Raw genomic sequence first — 25768 nt, 5'->3', positions numbered from 1 at the left:
AGCTTTCAGAATTCTATAGATGAATAAATTCCTGTTTTAAAGGGAGAGCCTTATACAATTCTTTAAGTATTTCATCTGCAAAGTGAGTTCCCCTGTTGCTAGAAGGTATCAGATGCTTTTCTCATGTGGAAAAATAAAGCACATAAAACTCTTTACTGTAAAAATTAGAGGATTAATCTATCAGCAAGGGAAAGTAGAATACAACCAGAAAATTATTGACTAAACATTAAAGTCTTTCAATTTAGTTACCTGAATGCTACCCATTTCTAAATGCTTAGTGGATCACTCAGGCGTTCAGAGATTTTTCCTGCATTTATACTTGTTTTGTGGGTAATAATTACAAATAAGGCAAGATTCTGTCACTACCTCAGTCTGTCAAGTAAAATATCCTCACCAATATTTTTATGATGTTGATCCAGTTTGACACATCATAATGAGTGCTTTCATGTAACAGAACAAAATTTCTGATGATTGACCTAGCTACCACAAAATTGTCATCTTTGAAATGCCAAAGTGCATCTTGCTACACATAAAATAGTTTTGAGATAGCGAGAATCATTTTCTCTTCTATTGGGGTAAAATAATTGTACTTTTGAATAAATCATTCTAAGTTCATCAGTTAGATGAAGCAACTATCTTTCAAGTGCTTATAGTGGCAGAATCAGGGTGAACTGTTGATTATGCAGATTATTGCTTATATTGTCCTTTCAACTTAAAAATCATGTGGATTTCAATCTTAGCAATAGAAATTCTTTTTCAATTATCAGATTGATTTTAATTAGTCATTATTTTTATTTTTGAATGGATTTTGAGTTAATTTCAGCTTTCTACCAAAATTATAAATAATTTGAAAGCATATTTATTAGCATAGATTTTGACTATTAAACTTTTATCAAATTGGTATACTTGTGTTAGAGCTATTAGGTTAGCCATCTGAGCAGGATAAGCTATGTTGTAGTGAGCAAGTTTCAATGACAGAATGCTCAGAAGGTATAGCATATCCAGCACAATATACACTTTTATTCTAAGTTATGAGCATCAGCAAAAATATCCTATGAGGATTGTTGCGGGGGGGGGGGGGGGGCTCCTATACAGACAAGACATTGCAAGCTTAGATTTTGAATAACTGTTAGTTGTGGATTTTCTTTTATCCAAAAGGAAAAATAAGGTGACTGGAGTTTAGATTGGAACAGAATTTGACAGTTCTGAAGAGAATACAAAAGTTTTACAAGTAGTAATGTAGCTGGCCAAGAGGAGTTGAGTATCGTTGTAGAGTAAAAAGGCTTCTATCCCATGAGAGATGCACAGAGTGAGGTTGGATCTAGAATAATGTCATGTCCGTAGATGCTCCAAGTGATTTAGTTGCCTCTGCTAAAGCATTTAAATGAGGTAGGTATTTCTTGAAATGTACTTGCGATGAGTTCCTGGTTTTTGAAGCAGCTTCTTCTTTTTTTTTTTTTTTAAAGATTTATTTATTTATTTGAAAGTCAGAGTTACAAAGAGGCAGAGAGAGAGAGAGAGAGAGAGAGAGAGAGAGAGAGAAAGGTCTTCCATCCAATGGTTCACTCCTCAATTGGCCACAATGGCTGGAGCTGCACTGATCTGAAGCCAGGAGCTTCTTCCGGGTCTCCCACGCCGGTGCAGGGGCCCAAGGACTTGGGCCATCTTCCACTGCTTTCCCAGGCCACAGCAGAGAGCTGGATCAGAAGTGGAGCAGCCAGGATGTGAACCGGTGCCCATATGGGATGCGGGCGCTTCAGGCCAGGGCATTAACCCACTGCCACTGAAGCAGCTTCTAAAGTAGAAGCACATTTTTAGGTCTAGAGTTCAGCACAGTTGGGAATGCACAAAGTCAAGGGTTATATGCTTAAGAATAGTAAATGTCTTCTCCACAAGGAAGGGATTCTGAGTCATTGGTTTTAGTTATCCATAGTAGTTAAGCTAATTGAAATATGTCAACTACCACACATATTGTCTTATTTTAACATCTCTTACAGGGTGAAGGAAAAAATTTTAGTGTTATCAGTGACCATTTAGGAGGCACCAAAGATAGTTTCAGTATCAAGGACATCTTAATGGTTTTATTATTTTGAATTTGTGAGCTGAATTTGGTAAAGGTGGCACATAACAGAGTTGTCAGAGGAGTTGTCATTATAATAAGCTTTTTTATTTTTTACAGTACATATATGCTGAAAGGCAAGAAATAATTAGTTTTGGTTCAGAGCAGGAATTCTCAACTTTTTTTAGTTATGGACCCTTGTGGTAGTTTGATGAAGTCTGCAGCATTTCTAACAACAATACATATATACATATATGTATATGTATGGATTATATATTATATATGCATGTTAATTTTTTATTTTTTGCTTTTTTCCATTTTATATGAAAGGCAGAGAGAGAGACAGAGACAGAGATCTTCTACCTGCTGGTTCACTCCCCACATACCCCCAACAGCTAAAGTTGAACCAGGTTGAAGCCAGGAGGCTGGAATACAATCTGGGTCTCCCATTTGGGTGGCAGGGATGCAAGCATATGAGTCATCACCTGCTGCAACCCAGGGTGCCTAGCAGCAGGAAGCTAATAGTTGGAACTCAGTCAGGCACTCTCATATAGGATGTAGGTGTCCCAAACAGAAACTTCACCCTGTGCAACATGCTCATCCCAGGAACATATTTTAATGCATAAATAAGATGTGTAGAATTTAAAGAAAACTATTACAAAGGGCTTCTGGAATTTGACAATTGCTTCACAGGTAGTTTATATATATATATATATATATATATATATATATATATATATATATATTTGACAGATAGAGCGAGACAGTGAGAGAGAGAGAGACAGAGAGAAAGGTCTTCCTTCCGTTGGTTCACCCCCAAATGGCCGCCACGGCTGGAGCTACGCCGAGCCAAAGCCAGGAGCCAGGTACGTCTTCTTGGTCTCCGACCAGGTGCAGGCGCCCAAGCACTTGGGCCATCCTCCACTGCCTTCCCGGGCCACAGCAGAGAGCTGGACTGGAAGAGGAGCAACCAGGATTAGAACCTGGCACCCATATGGGATGCCGGCGCCTCAGGTGGAGGATTAACCAAGTGAGCCACGGTGCCGGCCCCCACCGGTAGTTTTGTAGCATTCTGTGCCTGCCTGAAATAATAGTTCCCATTTCTGATGCCACTCACTTTTTTCATGGATTTTTAAAATGTGTAGTATTTTCATGAATATTAATCCATGAGCAGCATTTGTACAATACACAGCGTGTGCATTCCTTTCCATAATAATAAAGATAGTGTTGAGAGAGAGGCAGGGGAGGAGAAGAGAGACTGAGAGACTACAAAAAGCAAAATAAAAGAAAGAACCTCTGCTCTTGAGTTAATATAGAGGACTGGATTGTTGAGTTAGACTCACATAAATCAGAGATGTTACCCAGTATCAAGCATCACTAAATAATTCAAGGATGTGGGCAAACTAGGCATTCAAAGAAGCTGAGAGATTCTTGAGCACTGAGGAGACTCATGATGTACTTCCTTCCTGCTCTGGACTTGCACTTCCACCATGGTATAGATGAGGTTCCTAAGTGAGGATTGTGGAGTTTGCTGTAGATGGTGTTTCAGTTATGAATCATCTCTGTTTTGTATGTTAGGGAACTGTTGTTCTGTAGCTTTGAAATCATTCCAAGCACTTATACCATTTGCTATTTGAGTGACATGTTTTGGGGTGATAAACATGGAGTGTGCCCCTCCCTCCCCTTTAGATTGCAACATCACCCCTTAACAGACTGGTGTGTGAGTTATGGACTGCAACTACTTAACTTCAAAATGCAGTCAAGTGTTGCTTAGTGATGGATATATTCTGAGAAATACATTGTATGGTAACTCTATGTACATCACAAAGTGTACTCAGTGAAACCTAGATGGTATAGGCCAATCACAAGATATGGCCTCTTGATGCAATCAGGAGATGTAGTAAATATGAGATGTTTGTGGCTGCTGCCAACATAACAAGGCCTACTGTTTTACAGCAAATTATGTTTCTTTTTTGGTTACTTTGAAAGACAGAGAGACAAAGACAGACAACAGAGATCTTCCCTTTACTATTTGACTTCCTAAATGCCTGCAATATCTGGGACTGCTTTAGGCTGAAGCCAGGAGCAGGGAACTGAAACCAGGTTTCCCAAATGTGTGGCAGTGATCCACATACTTGAGCCATCACATACTGGGATGTGCATTAGCAGGAAACTGGAATCCGAAGTGGGACCAGAATTCAAATGCAGACACTCCTATACAAGATGCAAGTGTTCCTCATGGTGTCTTAATCACTGTGCCAAGTAGCAGTGTAATTTTTTTAATAAGTAAAAGTACAGTCCAAAATCATTATTGGTAGTATAATAAATATATAAATCAGCAATGCAGTCATTATCTTCAAATATTCTGTACTGTACATAATTGAATGACCTATATGTTTATGCAACAGGCAGGACAGCAGGTTTGTTTACACCAGTATCCCAATAAACCTGTGAGTAATGCGTTATGCTACCATGTTAATGAAGGCTTTGATATCTTCTATCAACAGGAATTGTTCAGCTTTCTTATAATCTAATGGGATCTCTGTTGTATATGTAGCTTGTTGTTGACTAAAATGTCATTATGTGGCACATGACTATACATATAAGAGTATGACAGACACTTTGAGAGCTTTGAACATAGCAGGCTATGCTCTATCAGTTGATTCTCTGAAGACTGACAGCTCAGGATACAACAGGGCTACCCTCTGTGATCCCCAGAACTACTCTTTGGGGGCCTTGCCTGCCACCTCAGGCAGTGCCCTGGTGAATGAGGAATGCTATGTATTTTCAAGGAGCCCTGCTGCACTGGATGGCATCTCTTTGAGAACTGCTCATAAAAAAAAGATAGAATTCAAACTGTACTTAGACTTTACTTCTTACAGTGGCCTATTCCCTTCCTACCTGAGCCACCATATTTTAGTAATTTTGGAACTCACTCCCTTGTGGTTAATGTGTCTTATCTATTGAGTGCACTTTCTGAGATTTGTTCACATTATTCTTCCCCTTTACACATTGTGAACCTAAAAAAGACAAAGTTCTCTTTATATGGCAATAAACAGTATGCTTCCTAAAATCATGCTTTGATCATCTCCTTATTTCAGTCAGACAAAAATGCCATATTGGTTATGTGATATTGTCCAAAAAAACATGCCTCATAGAACCTGATTCTATTTACTGAACAAGGTCTTTGCCAGTGACACTCTGTGAAGACTGTTCCAGAGGTACTCTCTGTTCCTTTCAGCAAATAGTGACATACGTGGATGTCCAGTTGACAAAGAGATTAGGTTGGTCCACTTGCCTTCTCTCATCTCCTGGGACCTAAAACATGCCTCACAGAACCTGATTCTATTTACTGAACAAGGTCTTTGCCAGTGACACTCAGTGAAGACTGTTCCAGAGGTACTCTCTGTTCCTTTCAGCAAATAGTGACATACGTGGATGTCCAGTTGACAAAGAGATTAGGTTGGTCCACTTGCCTTCTCTCATCTCCTCTGGGGACCTCATCCCTCTTCTCCTTCTGGAAAGAAGTGACTGAAAAGCATACAAGTTTCTTTAAAAAAAAAAACAACACTTTTATTTAATGAATATAAATTTCCAAAGTACAGCTTATGGATTACAATGGCTTCCCCCCTCCCATAACTTCCCTCCCACCCGCAATCCTCCCCTTTCCCGCTCCCCCTCCCCTTCTATTCACATCAAGATTCATTTTCAATTCTCTTTATATACAGAAGATCAGTTTAGTATATATTAAGTAAAGATTTCAACAATTTGCACTCACATAGCAACACCAAATGAAAAATACTGTTTGAGTACTAGTTATAGCATTAAATCACAATGTACAGCACATTAAGGACAGAGATCCTACATGATATTTTTTAAAGAATTGATTAATTTTCTATGCAATTTCCAATTTAACACCAAGTTTTTTTTTTAATTTTCAATTATCTTTATATACATAAGATCGATTCAGTATATATTAAGTAAAGATTTCATCAGTTTGCACCCACACAGAAACACAAGGTGTAAAAATACTGTTTCAGTACTAGTTATAGCATTACTTCACATTGGACAACACATTAAGGACAGATCCCACATGAGATGTAAGTACACAGTGACTCCTGTTGTTGACTTAACAATTTGACACTCTTGTTTATGGTGTCAGTAATCTCCCTAGACTCTAGTCATGAGTTGTGGAGGCTATGGAAGCCTTTAGGGTTCGCTGACTTCAATCTTATTGAGACAGGGTCATAGTCAAAGTGGAAATTCTCTCCTCCCTTCAGAGAAAGGTACCTCCTTTTTTGATGGCCCCGTTCTTTCCACTGGGATCTCACTTGCAGAGATCTTTCATTTAGGTCTTCTTTTTTTTTTTTTCCCCAGAGTGTCTTGGCTTTCCATGCCTAAAATACTCTCATGGGCTCGTTAGCCAGATCTGAATGCCTTAAGGGCTGATTCTGAGGCCAGAGTGTTATTTAGGACATCTGCCATTCTATGAGTCTGCTGTGTCTCCCACTTCCCATGTTGGATCGTTCTCTCGCTTTTTGGTTCTATCAGTTAGTATTAGCAGACACTAGTCTTGTTTGTGTGATCCCTTTGACTCTTAGACCTATCAGAGTCATCAATTGTGAACTGAAATTGATCACTTGGACTAGTGAGATGGCATTGGTACATGCCACCTTGATGGGATTGAGCATACAAGTTTCTTTAACACCTTCCTCTCAGCTACTCATGGAGTTTCAATGCCATGCAGGACTTGTATCATTGTGGAATCTGTTTTCGGTAGTAAAAATCGTATTTTAAATAGTAAATAGATATAATGATATTTAATGATCAGATGTGTTTGAACTTATATGATTTGTACACACATTCATCTTTCAAAAGGCTTTGCTGCCTGAGGCTTTAAAATTTCTCATGTGGACTGCCAAGATTTGCAAAATCTTAATAAAGAAAATGATTGACACCATTAATCAATAAGCAATTCTAGATAAGGATTTCCTTTCACCTATGTGAAAAGGTGTGGTGTCAGTACAAGCCTAGAGCTGCCCCAAGAGTTTCCAGGTATGTCTCAGGGGTGTCTAATGACAAATAGACTGCCATCACATTTTATACAGATCAAGGTCTATAACTATTATAATTTCAAAGCAGCATGAACCTTAAAGATATATTAACCTCTCTGCAAAAGCTGTAATGTTATACAATATATATACAATTTCTTTGTACGACAAAGCAACAGTAAATACTAATGTTACAGTGTTTTTTATTTATTTATCTATGCCCATAATTAAAGAACATGTTAAATTTTAATGAGGTATTGATGAAATAAATAAGCAATTTGTTTTCTCCCCATAGTTCAGGATCCTATGGATTCCTTCTTCAGATTCCTTAGCACTCCTGGCTTGGAGTGACAGGATTATGCTACTACAAAATCTAGCACTTGTACTGTGTTTTACTCCTATTGGATGTTTAAATGTATGGTTCAACTGTTTTTTGAAAGATTGCTCCTATCTACAAATCACAAATCAAGATACAAAATGGTTGAAACTCAGTAGTTTTATGAATGATAATTTTAACAAATATTCATTAAACTTTTTTTTTTTTTTGACAGGCAGAGTGGACAGAGAGAGAGAGACAGAGAGAAAGGTCTTCCTTTTGTCGTTGGTTCACCCTCCAAAGGCCACCACGGCCGGCGTGCTGTGGCCAGTGCACCGCACTGATCCGAAGGCAAGAGCCAGGTGCTTCCCCTGGTTTCCCATGGGGTGCAGGGCCCAAGCACTTGGGCCATCCTCCACTGCACTCCCTGGCCACAGCAGAGAGCTGGCCTGGAAGAGGGGCAACCGGGACAGAATCCGGTGCCCCGACCGGGACTCGAACCCGGTGTGCTGGCGCCACAAGCAGGCGGAAGATTATCCTATTGAGCCGCGGTGCCGGCCTCCTTAAACTCTTACTATGTGATAGACACTGTTTAGAATTTCTTTTACATGTAAGGTATTTTTCACAACAGTTCTGCAAAGTTGTTCTTATTAACACCATTTTATAAATGAAGAAACTAAGACTCACTGGGGTTGGTGCTGTGGTGTAGTGGGTAAAGCTGCCACCTGCGGTGCCAACATCCTATATGGGCACCAGTTCAAGTCCCAGCTGCTCCACTTCTGATCCAGCTCTCTGCTATGGTCTGGGAAGGCAGTGGAAGATAGCCCAGGTCCTTGGGCCCCTATGGCCATGTGGGAGACCTGGAAGAAGTTCCTGGCTTCTAGCTTTGGATCAGTGTAGCTCCGGCTGTTGCGGCCAGTTGGGGAGTAAACCATTGGATAGAGGACCTCTCTCTCTCTCTCTCTTCCTCTCCTTCTCTCTGTGTAACTCTGACTTTCAAATAAATAAGTAAATCTTAAAAAAAAAAAAAGAAACTAAGACTCAGAACAATTACATAGTTTCCCATGGTCACATAATTAGTATGTAGCATAATTGTGTTTGAGATCCAAGCAATATGACTCCATAGTAATTTCTCAAAATCACTACATGTATCAAGTGAATCAATTAATGAATCATCAAGAAAAATTTGTTCCACATACAATCCTAATCTACTTGCTCACATTTCCCCAGTTTTAATATATCAACTGATGTTGTTAAATGGAAAATGCTGTAAGATGAACACACTAAATTTTTGTCAAGAGAGAAAAATAGAAATACAGTTTTTATACATAGTACTTATGACTGCCAAGCACTGCTCTAAGATCTTATTCACTTGCCTTGCTCTAACTTCTTCCTGATTTTTTTAAAAGACATTAATTTATTTGAAGGGCAGAGCTACACAGAGGGAAGAAAACACAGAGATATATATTCCATCTGCCGGTTCACTCCCAATTGGCTGCAATGGCTGGAGCTAAGCCAGGCTGAAGCTAGGATTCAGGAGCTTCATCTGGATCTCCCATGTGGATGAAAGGGCACAAGGTCTTAGGCCATCTTCTGATGCTTTCAGGAGCATGGAGCTGGATCAGAAGTGGAGCAGCTGGGACTTGAACTGACACCCATGTGGGATGCTGACATCACAGGTGGTGGCTTAACTCACAACACCTACAGTATCAGTCCCATTTCCTGATTTTTGAATCAGTTCTTTTTTATCATCATGACATTTCAACTTCTGACTTTTAAAAAATATATTTATTTTATGTATTAGAAAGTCAAACATACACACACACACACAGAGTGATTTCTTATGCACTAGGTTCTTTTCCCAAGTGCACCAAACAGCTGGTCTAGTCCAGGCTGAAACCAAGGGCCAGGAACTCATTTGGGGTCTTCCACATGGGTGGCAGGGTCCCAACCACCTGAGCCATAACTGTTGCTTTCCAGGCTGCACATTTGCAAGAAGTTGAAATCAAGAATGGAGCTGGGGTCTGAACTTAGGCATTCCAATATGGTATGTGGTATCATATTCTGATTAGTAACAGACAATAATAAAAGCAGGCTTTGTTTATGTTATAACTTTATGGAAGAAAAAACAGCCAATACTCATTGAAATGGACTAAATATTTGTGTCCCTCCCAAATTCATAAGTTGAAATCCTAATCTAAATGAGATGGTATTAGTAGGTGGGGCCTATGGGAGGTGGTTAAGTCATGACTAGTAGTACCCTCATGAGTGAGATTAGTGCTCTTATAAGAGGATTCCAGAAAACTATTTCACTTTCTTTCTGTTATGTCAGCATATAGGAAAAAATCAACATCTGCAATCTGGAAAAGCACCCTTACCAGAACCTGACTATCCTGGCACCCTGGTCTTAAATGTCCAGCTTCTAAAACTGTGAGAAATAAATATCTGTTATTTAAACCTATCCAGTCATCAGTAATTTGTTACAACAGTCAAAAACGAAGACAAAGGAACTTATCTATAAAAGGCAATCATCAATCTAGGAGAATAGAAAGGTTATTGAGAGGATAAGTAAGCAGAATGATGAGTCTGTTTCTCTTTATTTCTCAGTAGCACTCACTACTGCTAACCAGTATTTTCTGTGCTCCTTGTACAAACCTTTTGCATGGCATGGCCCAATCTCTGTATAGTTACATATTAGGAAGCATCATATAACAATAAATAATTGAATAAGAGGAATTTTAATCTTTTGCTTACATCTTTTCAAGAAAACGGTAGGGATTCCATTTATAACCATGCCTGTAGTCTATTAAATCCTGGTCCCTATTTTCCATTGACTTTTTTTATTATCTTCCATCTGACACTGCACCCGAATCCCACTGACCCTTCCTCTACTATTTACTCCTTATGGTAGCAAAGTGCAGCTCTCATTTTTGTCACTTTCTCATCTTATTTTCCTGTCTATACTACCTTTCTCATTGTCATTCTCATTCTGTCCTGTTTTTCAAAAGCAGTTTTATGGGGCTAGCATTGTGGCTTAGCTGGTAAAGCTGCCACCTGCAGTGCCTACACCTGTTTGAGTCCTCGGCTGGGCTTCCTGCTGATGGCCTGGGAAAGCAGTGGAGAAACTCGTGGCTGCTGTCTTCAGACTGGTCCAGTTCCAGCCATTGTGGCCATTTGGGGAGTGAACTTGAAGATGGAAGATTCTCTCTCTTTCCCTCTCTCTTTCTCTTTCTCTCCCTCTGTAACTCTACCTTTCAAGTAAATAAATAAGTCTTGGTTTTTAAAAAAGCAGTTTTATTACTATCTGTCATCTATCTATCTATCTGAGGAACAGAGAAAGGGAGAGGCTTGTTAAAAGGAATTGGATCACACAATTTTGGAGGCCCAGGAGGCCTCAGATCTGTGGCTGGGAAGCTTATTTATTTGCCTAGTTCAGATATATCATCATGTAAGTAGAATTATACAAAATTTGTCTTTTTATGTCTGGTTTATTTTACTTAGCATAACGTTTTCTGGGTTCATTGATGTTGTAGTACGTGTCAGAGCCATTTTTTAAATGATTAAATTATATTTCTTTTTTTTTCCATTTGTTTGTTTGAAAGGCAGAGTTACAGAGAGGTAGAGACAGAAACAGAGACAGAGACAGAGAGAGGTCTTCCATCTGCGGGTTCACTCCCCAGATGGCTGCAATGGCTGGAACTGTGCCAATCTGAAGTCAGGAGCCAGGAGTTTCTGGCTTCCCATGTGGGTGCAGGGGTCCAAGGACTTGGACCATCTTCTACTGCTTTCCCAGGTCATAGCATCAAGCTGGATTGGAAGTGGAGAAGCTGGGACTTGAACCAGTGCCCATATGGGATGCCGGCATAGCAGGCAGCGGCTTTACCTGCTATGCCACAGCGCCAGCCCCGAATTATATTTCATAGTATGTATATACCACATTTTGTTTATCCAATCACATGTGAATGGATGCTTGGGTTGTTTCTACCTTTTGACTGTTGTAAGAATGATACAATGTACATTTTTGTACAAGTACCTATTGAAGTCCCTGTTTTCAATTCTTTTGGGTATATGCCTATAAGTGGAATTGCTGGTTTATCCAGACTGCTTCACTCTTTAAATGTAAATTATTTAAAAGTAGATTAAGTTAAAATTCAGTCCCCTACTCACAGTAGCCACATTTCCAAAACTCAAATGGACACCTTTGGCTAGTGACTATCATGTTGGATGATGCAGGTCTACAGAACATTACAAACACTCAATAATTTGACAATTACTTTATAATAAATCAATCAATTGTGTCCTTTTTTGCTTAAATAAGCCTTTTTATTTCTGCTTGTGAACTTTTGGTTTACCTTTCCTTCAGCAAAATTAAGTGATATTACAGATAGCACATTTAAAAACTGAGTTCAGCCAATCACAGGAGCTTGAAGGAAGTAGGAATGCTAGTTCTGAAACTAGACGAAAAGAGTTGCAGTTACTGGAATGGACAGCAGAGGGTGAAGGGAGGCAGCGTTTATAATGTGCTGCTGCATTCAATGGTGTAAGCTGCATGGAGTCCATCAGCTAAAGTCCCCTCTTGCTCTAATACTCTGTAGCAATCCTTGTTTAAATTTCTTTAGTTCAGTGCAATATAAAATGCAAGCAAAAAAAGGACTATCCCCCTTTCAAATACATATAGCTGAGGTGATTTTTAATCTGATTTTGCATGATATTTATTTCCTATTGATTGAATGTTTAAGAATGCCTCTAAAGAAGTAAGTTTAAGATTATACATATCTTTATGTTCATATTGAACTTAAGAGGCAGGAAAAATAAAATATCCAAATATTAATATAAACAGCTTATCAACAAAATTTTAGAGCAGTTCAGAAAGAGGCACAAATTCATGCGGGCAAAAGTGGAAAAGAATGCTTCATGGAAAAGGTAGCCTTGTTCCAGTACTAAAGAGTGGAGGGTGCCGGTGCTGTGGCGCAGCAGGTAAAGCCGCCTGCAGTGGTGGCATCCCATATGGGCACCAGTTTGAGTCTTGGCTGCTCCACTTCTGATCTAGCTCTCTGCTATGGCCTGAGAGGATGGCTCAAGTCCTTGGACACCTGTACCTGTGTGGGAGACCCTGAAGAAGCTCCAGGCTGCTGCCTTCAGATCGACCCAGCTCTGGCCATTGTGGCCATTTGGGGAGTGAACCAGTGGTGGAAGACATACATATCTCTCTCTCTCTCTCTCTCTCCCTCTCTCCCCCTGCCTCTGACTCTCTGTAACTATCTGCCTTTCAAACAAATAAATTAATCTTAAAAAAAGAATGGATATTATGTGCAAAGGAAGCATCTCTCCTTAGAATTAAATTTCCTGGGGCTGGTGTTGCTGTGCAGCAGGTTAAGCTGCCTCCTGTGATGTTGACATTCCATGTAGGTACCAGTTTGAGTCCTGGCTGCTCCACTGTGGATCCAACTCCCTGCTAATGGTAGTGAAAGATGGTCCAAGTGCTTGGGCCCCTGCACTTGTGTGGGATACCTGGATGAAACTTTTAGCTCCTGGCTTCAGCCTGACCCAGCCCAGGATGTTGCCAGCCATCTGGGAAGTGAACCAGTAGATGTTCCCCCACCCCTAGTCAATCTTTAAAAACAAAATTCAGGCTGGGGCTGCCGCAGTGGCGATGGGGGCGGGGGGCGGTGAGCGCGGTGGGCGTGAGTTTGGTGGACTGTCACTGCCGCCTCTCTGCCCCCGAATTTGACCATGTGCTTTTTTTTTTTTTTTTTTGACAGGCAGAGTGGACAGTGAGAGAGAGACAGAGAGAAAGGTCTTCCTTTTGCCGTTGGTTTACCCTCCAATGGCCGCCGCGGTAGGCGCGCTGCGGCCGGCGCACTGCGCTGATCCGATGGCAGGAGCCAGGTGCTTATCCTAGTCTCCCATGGGGTGCAGGGCCCAAGGACTTGGGCCATCCTCCACTACACTCCCGGGCCACAGCAGAGAGCTGGCCTGGAAGAGGGGCAACCGGGACAGGATCGGTGCCCCGACCGGGACTAGAACCCAGTGTGCTGGCACCGCAAGGCGGAGGATTAGCCTAGTGAGCCGCGGCGCCGGCCTGACCATGTACTTATGCATCCATAGTAACTATGATAACTTCTGCATATCTTAGGGTCTGGATGATGTGTTAGAGGAAGCCAAGAAGGTCAATGTTATGGCCCTTGTGGAAGTTGCTGAACATTCAGGAGAATTTGTAAAGATTATGCAACTTTCAGAAAGGTATAATAGGTTTGTCCTGACATGTTTGGGTGTTCACCCAGTCAGAAACTGCCAACAGAAGACCAAAGGAGTGTCACATTGAAGGATTTGGAGGTGGCTTTGCCTATTATTGAGTATTATAAAGATAGGTTATTCGCAATTCGAGAGGCTGGACTAGATTTCACCCCCAGATTTGCTGGCATTGATGAAAAGAAGGAAAAGCAAAGACAAGTCCTAATCAAACAAGTCCAATTAGTCAAAAGACTAAATTGCCTTTAAATGTTCATTCCTGCTCAGCTGGAAGACCTACCATCAGCCTCTTACATGAGCAAGGTGCTGACAAGGTATTGCTGCATGCATTTGATGGTCGGCCATCTGTGGCCACGGAAGGAGTAAGAGCTGGGTACTTCTCCATACCCCCTTCTATTATAAGTGGACAGCAGAAACTTGTAAGATAGTTGCCTTTAACTTCTGTATAATTAAAAACAGATTCACCTTCACTAGGACCAGAAAAACAGGTGTGAAATGAGCCCAGGAACATTTCCATTTCAGCAGAATATATTGCCCAAGTGAAAGGGATCTCAGTAGAAGAAGTTATAGAAGTGATGACACAGAACACATTGAAACTGCTTCCCAAGCTTCAACATCTGCTGCAGAAATAGCTTCAAAATCATCCATTGCAAAACCAAACCAACTGCAGAGGCAGCATTTGAGAAGAAGAAATGTTCTGATAAAGAATCTGAATTGAAGAAGCCATTTCATAGGAATATGGAAGATTATAGGGAAATATAGAAGATTACTTAGGGAAATGAAAGTGGGCTTGAGCCAAACCCTTGGTTTCTGAGTCTCATCTTTTGGCTGCTCTTCAATTAGCCCACTCCTGGCAGGTGACTGGGAAAACACTACTGCATCTTACCTTGCCCCATTAAATTTCAGAACCACCATCTGACCAAAAACACTGCTTCTGGAAAGGGTGGTTCCCCTGGGTAAGATGTACACACAGCTGTGACAGGATGGGGTAGGCTGAAGTTTGAATCTTCACAGTTTACTTTCTTCCCATGGGATCTAGCCAGTGAAGGGAGAACATCTGGTTTCTTATACTTTCAGAAATCTTTTCTTACTTTATAAAACTAGACATTTACTTTTTAAATTATTTCTCTTTAAGGGAAAAATACACAAGATTTTAACATGATCTTAGATTTTGACTTATGAGGCCAATGGTTTGTACAATAACTTAAATATCAAACTCAAAAGTTAATAAACTGATTTTAAGTTTCAAAAAAATAAAAACAAAAATCAATTTACCTAATGTTTATGAGCTGTCTTCAATGAAAAAAGTGCCATTCTAGGCACTGCTGAGAAAATAAGTCTCTGCCTTAGGGAAGTCAGAAATACCCCAGTACTAATAATTATGGAAAGAGAAGGGAGACAAATAATAGACTTTCTACCGGAGTCCCCAAAGATGAACAAAAAAATGATACGTGATTCTAATTTTACAATGAGGTACCAGACTATGCATATTGAAACTTTCTCATATTTATTTATTTTGCTGATCTTGTACTTGTAAAGTACTGTGCCCTTTTCTTTCATCTTTTTTCTATACAGCAGCTTTGTCTAGACCTTCTATTTGCTCTGCTATAGTGTGGGTGAACTCTACCTGCTGTTCTAATACTCCAGGTTTAAGGAGGAGGAAGGAGCTTGACAGAGGCAGTGCACAGTCCTTGGTTGGAGGACTGTACTCTACACTCCTGAGATTTTAATAAATATCTCTGTCTAAATGCTATCTGTCTGTCGGTATTGTGGGTGTCTTCCATCACACCAAGAAATGTTGGGCTTTGAATTATTCCTTGCAATCATCATGAATCTCCAGTTCTTTTTTTTTTTTTTTTCAGATAAAGTAATAGAGAATTTTGTTGAGTTCTATTCTTCAATGTCGTCACTTTTTGTCTAAGTTTTTTATTCTTATATTCACCTATTTCTTCTCACAGCTATTTCACTTCTTTCTAACCTTCACTGTCTCTTACTTTGGGAAAAGTATAACCAATCAATTCAAAATTTTGCCCCTTGACCAATAGTATGTGTATAGATTTCTTCCCTTCATGTACTCAGCATGCTGCTTCTCTATTTTCCCTCCCTCAGAGACTCTTGTCCTAATTATCTTCCTTCTTTCTTGTAGTTAAATCACTATTTATGGTTGGAGATAATTAACTCTGGGTGATTAGGATTGATCTGCTCTCCTCCCTATTTTCTCCTAGCTGGAAGATACCAAAATAGAGAATTTTTGAAGTTCCTATATCTGGTAGGACATGAAAATAGGTGGATGATGAAATGAAACTGGAATGTGATCTGATAGAGGTACGTGACATGAATTTGCAAGGAGAAAACTGTGAAAGCAATGAAACAAGTTGGAAAGGTTTTATAAAATCATCTACAAAGTAATGAGAGCCTGAAGTAAAGAACTTATTTCATATATGAAATTTTTGGAATTTGGTAGTCAAGATCTTTTTCCGCATAGTTTTCTAGAGTACCATCAATCTGTTGATCACATTCTAAAATTTTCAAGAATTTTGTATCAAATTTTGGAAGCTTTGGGTTAGGAACCAAACCCGGGACTAGGTACTACTCATTTCTTTTGCCATGTACAAGATGTGTGACCCATATCAAATCATTTCAACCTCCTGTGACTCAGTTTCCTTATTTTTAAACCAAAGAAGTTAAATTGGGTGGCCTTTGAATGAATGGATGAATGATTTTTAAAAAAAATAGATTGCTATGCAAATGGAAAATTTGTCAAATGATGAGAAAGATATATATGTTATTAATGGGTCTTTTATTAAAAAGTATTTATTAAATATGTATTAAATAGTAATTTCCTTTATTTGTTATAACTTGTGAGTCAGACGCTCCCTAAACTATGGCAAAATGCCCTTCCATTCCATCTACTGCTCTAGTCAAGGAGGTACTTACTTACCCTTGAAGTAGAAGCTAAACTGTTATTCTGGTGACCAAGACAAACTCTCAGCCCAAAGAGACCTTTAAGTTTAATGGGGAAATGGACAGCTACACAACTTACCAAGGAATGAATAGGGCACTAAAAAGTAGAGGTGAGAAGCGAATAAATTACATGAACAAAAGCAACAACATTTGAATTTTCGTGATATAAAGAATTACAAAGAGGCCAGACTGGTGGAACATAGTATGTTGAGGGCAGGTAGTAGAAGAAAGGAGTCTGGAAAGTAAAACCGAGGCTAGATAGTGGAGAACTTCCTGCCATTGGGAGCTTGTGCTATTTTATATAAGCTTGCAGAGCAGCAGAAGAATGTGTTTTGTTCTGTGTAATAGGAAGGTAATCTAGACAACACTATGAAGAAGGATTAGATAGGTGAGAGAATGGAGATAGAGAGACCAATTAGGCTTCATGGAAAATAAATCAAAGAAGGAAAAAATCAAAGAAGGAAAATTAACAGTGTGGTTTAAAGATAAAAGATAAAAGGGAGCCATGCTAGTGAAAATGTGTCTATGGTGGGAAAAAAAACAACTCTTTTTTTTTTAAAGCCAGGCCAAGTAGGATGCAAGTGGAAAAATAACACAAACAGAATTCATCAAAACTATATATCTGGCTTTCTTCCAGTCCCCTCTGTGCATTGCTTGAATGTAGAGACCAAGAGAAAGAGTGACACAGAGGAGTCTGGAAATAGGGTTTAGATCATTCCAATGTAGGCATGTGGAGGATATAACATTTCTCAGAGCCCCATTTCAGGGATATTAGCAGAAGGATGAGCTGGGCAGCCATCTCCCTTCCTCCAATCCTTCCTAATTCTGGCTGGTTCCACAATATACTACTTTTTCTTGTTTCTTGCCAATCTCTTCAATGACTATGCCAGGACATCCTTCTCTCAAATCCTTCCTGCAAAATACACACCTAGATCAATCCAATCACCTACCTTCTCTGGTTCTATATGTTATCAAGTCAAACAAAATAATTCTCAGCTTGATTCTACTATAAAGCAATCCATTGCCTTTAACATCCTCTTGACCTCCACAGTGACCAGGATCCTTCCAATATCTACTCAATGATTCCTTTCTCCTTGCCTCTACATAGACATGTAACATCATTTTTGTTATTCTTAGATGTTCTTCTTTAGAGACTGCTACTTCAAACTCAGAATATCATCTACTACTTTAAAGAGAAAGTAGAAGTCATTGGAAACTGTCTAACTTCTTGCCAGATTAACAAATGTACCTGCATGTGTACCCACCTGTATCATTTAGGAAAGTGATGGCAGATGTCATAAAGCACAACAGCAGTTTAAATGATAAGAATTTATGTTTTCTCATATAAGAAGGTTGTGGTCAGAGACTGGAGGGAAAGGATAGAGATGTAAGATAATTATTGGGGGAACAGGAGTACCAAAAAATAAAAGACCTATTATTACTGATAGCCCAGTTTCACTGGATCAAAATAGAACCAATAATGCTGTTACTAATTTTTTTTATTATGGAGGTCACAAAGTATATCAATAGACAAGTGGTTACCAGAACTCAAATTTCCTGATTCAATATACTTTGATAACTCTAATGAAGATAGTACTTTTGGCCAGTGAAACCAATGAATATTTAATTCTTCATAAACTCTTTGCCCCGTGGCTCAGTACACACTGAATCAGTGACATTCATTACTTCTAGGAAAGAAAAATTCACCTAGATAAATGGGGTCTCTTCTCAGTTTTGAATCTCAAAGCCAGCTTTCTTCATCCTTTTGTGACATCATGATTTTGAATTCTTGTACAGCATTTTTGAATTGGAAAAGTTGGTTTCTGGCTTCTAACTTCCAAAAATGGCCCCTTAGAAACCAAAGGGAAAGATTAGTTCTTTGAAATAGAGTTTTACAATGGGCCATAATGTGGAAAGCATGGAGGATATGATGCAAGAGAAGTCTCACTATATGTAGAGAATTCAGAAGTAGTAGTTAAGGGGTATGTGTGAGAGATAAATGAGTGAGAGATGATACAGCAGTGCTCTTTATCCACCACACAATTCATGAGCTCATAGTTTGGGGTAATTTGGGAAGTTGGAAACTTCTGTGAGATGTCTTCAGCCAACATGAGGTGGTATCAGTTATAGATATGGTGGCATGCCATTTTTTGGGAGAAGAATAGGTGGTTCCCTATGGCTAATAAATGTTATGGAACAGATATAGAGGTTCCTGAGTGATGTTGAGAAGATAAAAAAGGTAAATATGTAAAACAGTTAGTAAACTTACCAGAAGTCACAGCAGAGGAGGTCTCAGAGTAGAGGTGTCTGTTCAAGGAAACATTGTAGTGGTGGCTGAGAGTGTCCAACTCAAAGCTGAGGTTCATATAGAAAAGATTGCTAAGTCTCTGAGCATCAGAAGCAGTTAGTGAGAATCCATGTGAACAGATGGATCACCAGGAAGAGAAGGCTGAGCTCCTTAAGAGCCATCACCTTGCATGAGGGGGAAAAACTGAAATATTGACCACTAATCTCCTAAGAGATTCAGTCTATCCTGAATAAACTGCTTTACTTTAATGAGTAGAGATTTAATTTTTAACTTTCCTGTTTTTCTACAACTTTGAATTTTGAGAATTTTCAAGCCAAGAAAATTTTTAAAATATTTAACATGACTGTCCCTATGTCATCCAACCATTCATCAATTTTTAACATTTTGCCTTATTTGAACTAACTAATTAACTAACATCTGTTATTTATTTATTTATTTTTTGCCTAACCATTTGCAAGCAAGTTGCAAACACCATGGGATTCAGGTGTAAATACAGGTTAAATCATATTCAACCATTTTTGTGTTCAATATCATACTTTAGTATTCATCTCCTAAGACTAAGGACATTTTCCTATATAACAACATTACCAACCCATCTAGGAAAAGTCACATTAGTTGAGTAATATCCAATATATGAAGGGTCCTCAGAAAGTTCATGACAAATGCATATTATACAAAAACTATCTTTTAATAACATTTTCCCCATAAACATTTTGAAAAACCCTCCTGTAGTCCATGCTTGATTTTTAAAAGTTGCTAAAAATACAGATGGCGCAAATTTCCCACTTTGATCTGTGATCTGAGATTCAGGCGACATATTTGGTATTTATGCTCCTTTAGTATCTTGAACAGTCCCCTTTGCATTCATGACATTGACTTTTTTTCTTTTAGAAAATTCCAGGTCACTTGACTTAAAGAATTTCCTGTTTTGAATTTGTCTGATAATTTCCCCTCATGATTAGATTTATCTTCAACATATTTGGCAAGTATACTACATGGGTTTTATTGTATATTTTTTACTGAGTCACAGAAGAGCTGAGCTAGGCTGAAGTCAGAAACCTATAACTCCATCCTGGTCTCCCATGAGGGTAGTAGGGGCTCAATTGCTTAGGACATCTGCTGCTCCTTTCCAGCATTGCAGGTGACTTTCACTTGCTGTACCACAGTGCCAGGCACTCAAATATTGTTGATGCTAAGCTTGATCATTTAGTTGATTAACATGGTAGCTGTACAAACTTTCTATTATAGAGGTACATTTTCCACTTTTAAATTAATAACTAGTATAAAAGATGATATTTTGAAGCCATATATATGAATATCATGTGTTCCCAACAAACTTTTATCCAATGGTTTTATCATCCATTGATGATCCTTAGCTATTATATTGGTCATTACAATCTATCATTTCTTCAACACCTATTAGTTCATATTGTTTATTTTTTTAAAGATTTATTTTATTTATTTGAAAGAGTTACGGTGAGAGGTAGAGACAGAGAGGTCTTCCATCTGCTGGTTCACTCTCCAATTGGCCACAAAGGCCAGAGCTGCGCTGATCTGAAGCCAGGAGCCAGGAGCTTCTTCCGGTTTCAGATCTCCTGGCTTCGGATCCTGCAGCTCCAGCTGTTGCAGCCAATAGGGGAGTGAACCAGCGGATGGAAGACCTCTCTCTCTCTCTCTCTCTCTGCCTCTCCTCTCTCTGTTTAACTCTGACTTTCAAGTAAATAAATAAATCTTAAAAAAAAAAAAAAAAAAAAAAAAGCCCTGGCCTGAAGTGCTGATATCCTATATGGAAGCCGGTTCTACTCCTGGCTGCTCCTCTTTCGATCCAGCTCTCTGCTATGGCCTGGGGTAGCAGTAGAAGATGGCCCAAGTCCTTGGGCCCCTGCACCCGCATGGGAGACCCGGAAGAAGCTCCTGGCTCCTGGCTTCGGGTCAGCACAGCTCCGGCCATTGCGGTCAACTGGGGAGTGAACCATCAGATGGAAGACCTCTCTCCTTCTCTGCCTCTCTTCTCTCTGTGTAACTCTCTGACTTTCGAATAAATAAATAAAATCTTTAAAAAATATTGTGAATATAAAAAGTGCTGAGACTATGATGTATTATTTCTCCATTGTATAACCAACTACCTATGACAGTGTCTGGCACACAGTATTACTCAATGTGTATTGGTTGAACAAATGTTGGATAATTGATGAATAAACAGATATAGAAGAGAAAAAAACAAAAAATATAACTTGGTCCATTGTCAAAAGTGTATCACAAACAGTTAATTATGAGAGAATCTCAAAAAATTTCATAGAAAAGTGGAATTAAAAGATTTTTATTTTGGTGCAAAAATTTTAAAATTCATTTATAGCTTTTTTGTAATATGCATTTTCCACAAAATACCCTTGGTATTTTGTGTACCACTTATTTTGCATGCAAATTGCTCACTAGATATATAAGGGGATCAGTTTGTAAGCCAAATCAGGGAACAAAGCTATAAACAGAAATTATAATTACAATGGGACAGCTTGAGAACACTTTGGGGATAAATTGATCCCATTCTCTTCCCAGCATTCTTTCTATTTTTAGCTTTCTTTAGCTCCAGTCACAGAATTGTAGAGTCTCTTAAAACCTCAGCTGGGGTGAAATATTATGGATTTTTGAATGTAAAATTTTGAAAAACTAGGCATTTTTAAAAATGGAATGGCAAGTTTTGATTCTTTTGACAGCCTTTGGTATCATAATAAAATTAGTGTCATTAGAGCTTTTGTTTTCCTTTTCCTTTTCCCTAAGATACAGTGGTTAATTTATGGATAGAAGTTCAAAACAAAATATTTCAGCCAAAAATACTTTTCTAAGGGTTATATTTTCCAACCTTTTTATTGCAACTTCACTAACATACAATTAATGACAGTCATGCTTTGTGTAGTATAAATTATGTTTTAATTTTGGTCTTTATATAACTTATATGGCAAGTCCATTTTCTCTGTTGAGCTCACTTTATACTCCCACATGAAGAATATGTATTCTTTTCTCCATTCTGAAATCGGAGATGACCCCCTAAAATTTATACAGAAAATGTGGCCCTTTAGAGTTCCCCAGAAGTGCTATCTGGGGTGCCACATATGCTACCGGAATTTGGAGTGCCATACAATATCACTATATGCTTCTTTTTTTTTTTTCTTTTTTTTTTTAACTTTTATTTAATGAATATAAATTTCCAAAGTACAGCTTATGGATTACAATGGCTTCCCTCCCCATAACTTCCCTCCCACCCGCAACCCTCCCCTTTCCCACTCCCTCTCCCCTTCCACTATATGCTTATTAATAAATTCCCAATATTAATAAGCATGAGAGGGTTCTTGCCTAATATTTAGAGAAGAATTCTAAATACCGGCACAGATAAACAAGGCAGCATGATATATTTTAGGCTTTTATTTAGTGCGAAAGGTGCATAGGAAAGTGAGGGCTTTAGTTCAGTTTAAAGAGAGGGGAAAATCTGGAAACTAGGGTAGTGTCCATACCAAGCAGAGAGCAAGCCAAAAGCCATGTGCAGCAAGTGCCTTGAGCTGCTATCCACTGCTTACCACCAGCAGCAAAGCAGAGGCAGAGCGCCTTTTGGGAAGCTCCTTGCCTTTTATATATTTTCCACAGGGGAGTGGCTTGTGGGCAGGTGGGCGCTCAGGTATGGTTAGGTAGAGCCTGATGTCACATGGGGGCGTGGTGAGGGTATCAGGTAGGGTGTGAGGTCACACAGGGGCATGGCGAAGGCGTGGTCTTCCAGCTCACAAACCTAATCAATTTTAGCCTGTATGCCTGCCTACTTCATTTCTATCTTTCACTCTATAGGTAATCTTGAAAAGGCTAGAATAATCTAAAATGTTTATAGCACATACAATGAAAGTTACCTTTTTAATCCTGGGGCTATATTTTGAACCAGCTCATCCAAATCGTCCTTGAATAGAAAGGAAATAGATATTAGACCAGTTTTGTCCTTGTCATCACTATTTGCATCAATACTTCATCATCATCAAATAAAGTGCGTGTCTTGATGTTCATCAGAACCACATGTAACTTAATTATTTGATTTACTGTGATTATTCATATTTATGGCTTTAAGAATAGCTAGAAATTTAAAAACACCAATCCTTGGTAATCTATGTGTATAATTCATGATTAATTGTACCCAAAGCCTTTAGAAGGAAGGAGGAGAATTGAGGGAATGAGAGGAAGTATGGTTATCTTCTTAAAATTTTGCCTATGAAATACATGAAATCTGTTCTCTTTATATTAATAAAATTAAGAAAAAAGGATAACCAGAAATTTAGAACACCAACCCTTACAAAAATATATAAATCATGATTAACTATACCCAAAGTCTTGGTCATTGGTAATTCTAAGGGTAAATAGGTGCCATCAAAATCAGACTTATACCCAAGGATTCAGCTCAGTCCCTGCTTATTAGGGATAAAACTCAGTTGATGGGACTAAAAAGAGACACACAGATACTGCATATATATACTGTGTGCTATTGGTTGATGTGTTTTGTTAGGAATGCCTTGGCTTCTTTAACTTTACATATAAATCGACATCACAAAGGATATTTCAGCAGAAAACCTGATCTCCTGACTTGTTTTGAAAGTTATAATCCTTAACAACCCAAGGTCTCCATTTCCCAGGCAACCTGCTGCTGAGTCATGGTGCTTGTGCTCTCTCAGTCTCTACCATCCTCCCTCAAGTACAACACGTGTTGATACTGCTTGTGTCATATTCTGCATTACTGATCCTTATAGGCTTTTCTGTTGGGAGGGAACCCTTGAACATGCAGTGCAGGCTATATGAAAAAGTCTTGGCCTGGAAACCCAGGGCCTGGGTGACCTTACTGTGACCTTGGTGTCTCTTGGTTTCCTCAAGTGTTTAGTGGAACTGAACAAACCTCTTTTCATGATATTCTGTGATTGCTGTGACCTTCAATTATGTAATCATGTAGAACCACTTTGAAGTATTATAAGGGTAAAAATATGTTACTCAGACCTAGGTACAAAAAGTAAATACATAATGAGTCAACAGAAATTTCGAGCATTCTCTGTGGAGAACAGTATAACCACCATGGAAAAAATAAATGGAATAAAGGAAACTATCCTGCTGTTAAGTGGGAATATTCTGTTTCGTAGGCAGCTGCTGTCATAGGAAGAGTGTGGTCTGAGTTAGAAGAGCTGTACTGACAGTTTAGAAGTTGTGGGTAACTCATCACACCTCCATGAGTCCCATTTCATCATCTGTAAAACCTGGAAAGCAGGTCTTGCCTCTAGTGCACAGGCTTATGGTCAACAGCAAGTGAAATAAAGTGTGAAGGGGATAAATAAACTGAAAGACATTCTGATAGGCAATAATCAACACTTAGTGGTAAAATATGAGCACATAAAGTAGACTAAGGATATTTACAAAGCATACTATTTATAGTAACTCCATAAAATATGATGACCTCTCAAAGTCATTTTAATTAAATGAGAGGGCAGATTTTTGGAAGGGTGAAATCTTCACTGAGTCTCATGTCTGGCTATGAGTCTGAGAATAGGCCTATTTTGCTTATTAAAATAAATTTGCTAATTGTGTTAAATTCTGATGAACGCTGTTGTGTTGAGAGAAATTGGCTATTTCACATTGTTCTTTCGATTATATATTACACTTATAAAAACTTAAATTTAGAAAGGATGCAAAAGTAACGGTTTTAGAGACTGGTCAGGGAAACTTTGAGATGGCATCTTCCCAGAAAAGAGAGTAGCAGAAGAGTTATGTGATTTGCCCACATTCTCAGAGCGAGGACGCTACAGGGCCAGAACTCAGAACCCGGGTTTTTTACTCTGGTGTTCTTTATGCTGTACCACATGGGTGCTGGAGGCAACTTCTGGCTAGAAGTATTACAGTCAGTCGCTAAATGTTTAGATAATCAGATTGGGTAGGGAACTGTACTTACTTCCTTAGGAGGAGGAGAGAGGAAGTGCGTTTGGATGGAAACCCCAACTCCTTCATTGAGAGAAAACTTAGAGACGGAGAGAGGGAGGGGGAAAGGGAGGAGGAGGGGGGAGGGAGGGAGGAGAAGGAGGAGGAGGAGGAAGAAGAAGACTTATCCTTTCCCCACAGTTGCGCACCCTGGCAACCCCCGGCCACCTTTACCCTCTTGGTCATTCTTTTGAAGTCAGCTGCTTTTCTACATTGTCAGGCCCGTCCGTCTTCAACTTTTGCCTTCCCTAGCAGTCCCGGGACTCTGCTGGGATTCCTCCCCATCCCTCATCCACGCGCGAGAGGAGCGCAGCTCCCGGTGAAACCGAGGCTTTCCCAGGGCAACCCCCCCAACCCCAGCGGCAAGGAAGACGGCCTCCCGGAAAAAAGTTCCCACTGGGGGCCCAGCAGTCGCTGCTTCCCCTGCCAAATCCTCCAGCATCCAAAGGCGAACTTTCTTTCCTCTTTTCCCACAGCCCAAAGGGAACGGTCCCAAGCCCCCGCTCAACCGAGCTTTAGCGCCCTAACAAGGGCGTTCGTGCAGGTGTCTGGCTGCCTGAGGGACGCACTTGCCTTCCCCTTCAGTTCCTTCCAGTTCCCCTCTGCCACTTCCCTTCTGGGTTTGGGAGGGACAGCAGCACCGGAGCGCCCCGGGGCTATTCGCCCCCTCAGGCTCGGGTTTGGGCTCGGGCTCGCTGTCCCGAGTAGGCTGCGGAAGAGGACGGTGCTGAGTCGGGGCATTAGGGGCCCTCTCGAACCTTCGCACTCAGCTGGAGCTCTTGGCCTTGGAAGACTGGCGCCTTTCTCGGGCCCATCTGGTCTCGCTGCCC

General features: G+C 39.7%; 1 long non-coding RNA gene and 1 pseudogene across 1 annotated transcript; one reads left to right on the top strand and one right to left on the bottom strand.

The window, feature by feature from the left end:
• Positions 1–11865: 11865 nt before the first annotated feature.
• On the top strand, positions 11866–14259 carry LOC133759116 (putative deoxyribonuclease TATDN3; annotated as a pseudogene).
• Positions 14260–18195: 3936 nt separating this feature from the next.
• Positions 18196–25764, bottom strand: LOC133760808 (uncharacterized). The gene is made up of 4 exons (XR_009866005.1): positions 25697–25764; positions 22844–22890; positions 18912–18997; positions 18196–18492 (listed from the first exon to the last, which is right to left on the bottom strand). It is a non-coding gene; the product is annotated as an uncharacterized LOC133760808 (long non-coding RNA).
• Between the last annotated feature and the right edge of the window lie 4 nt (positions 25765–25768).

This window comes from Lepus europaeus, chromosome 5, assembly GCF_033115175.1.
Source record: "Lepus europaeus isolate LE1 chromosome 5, mLepTim1.pri, whole genome shotgun sequence".
In the NCBI taxonomy this organism is placed as follows: Eukaryota; Metazoa; Chordata; class Mammalia; order Lagomorpha; family Leporidae; genus Lepus; species Lepus europaeus.
Note: the sequence above shows the minus strand (reverse complement) of the source record. Positions and strands in the feature narration are given on the sequence as shown.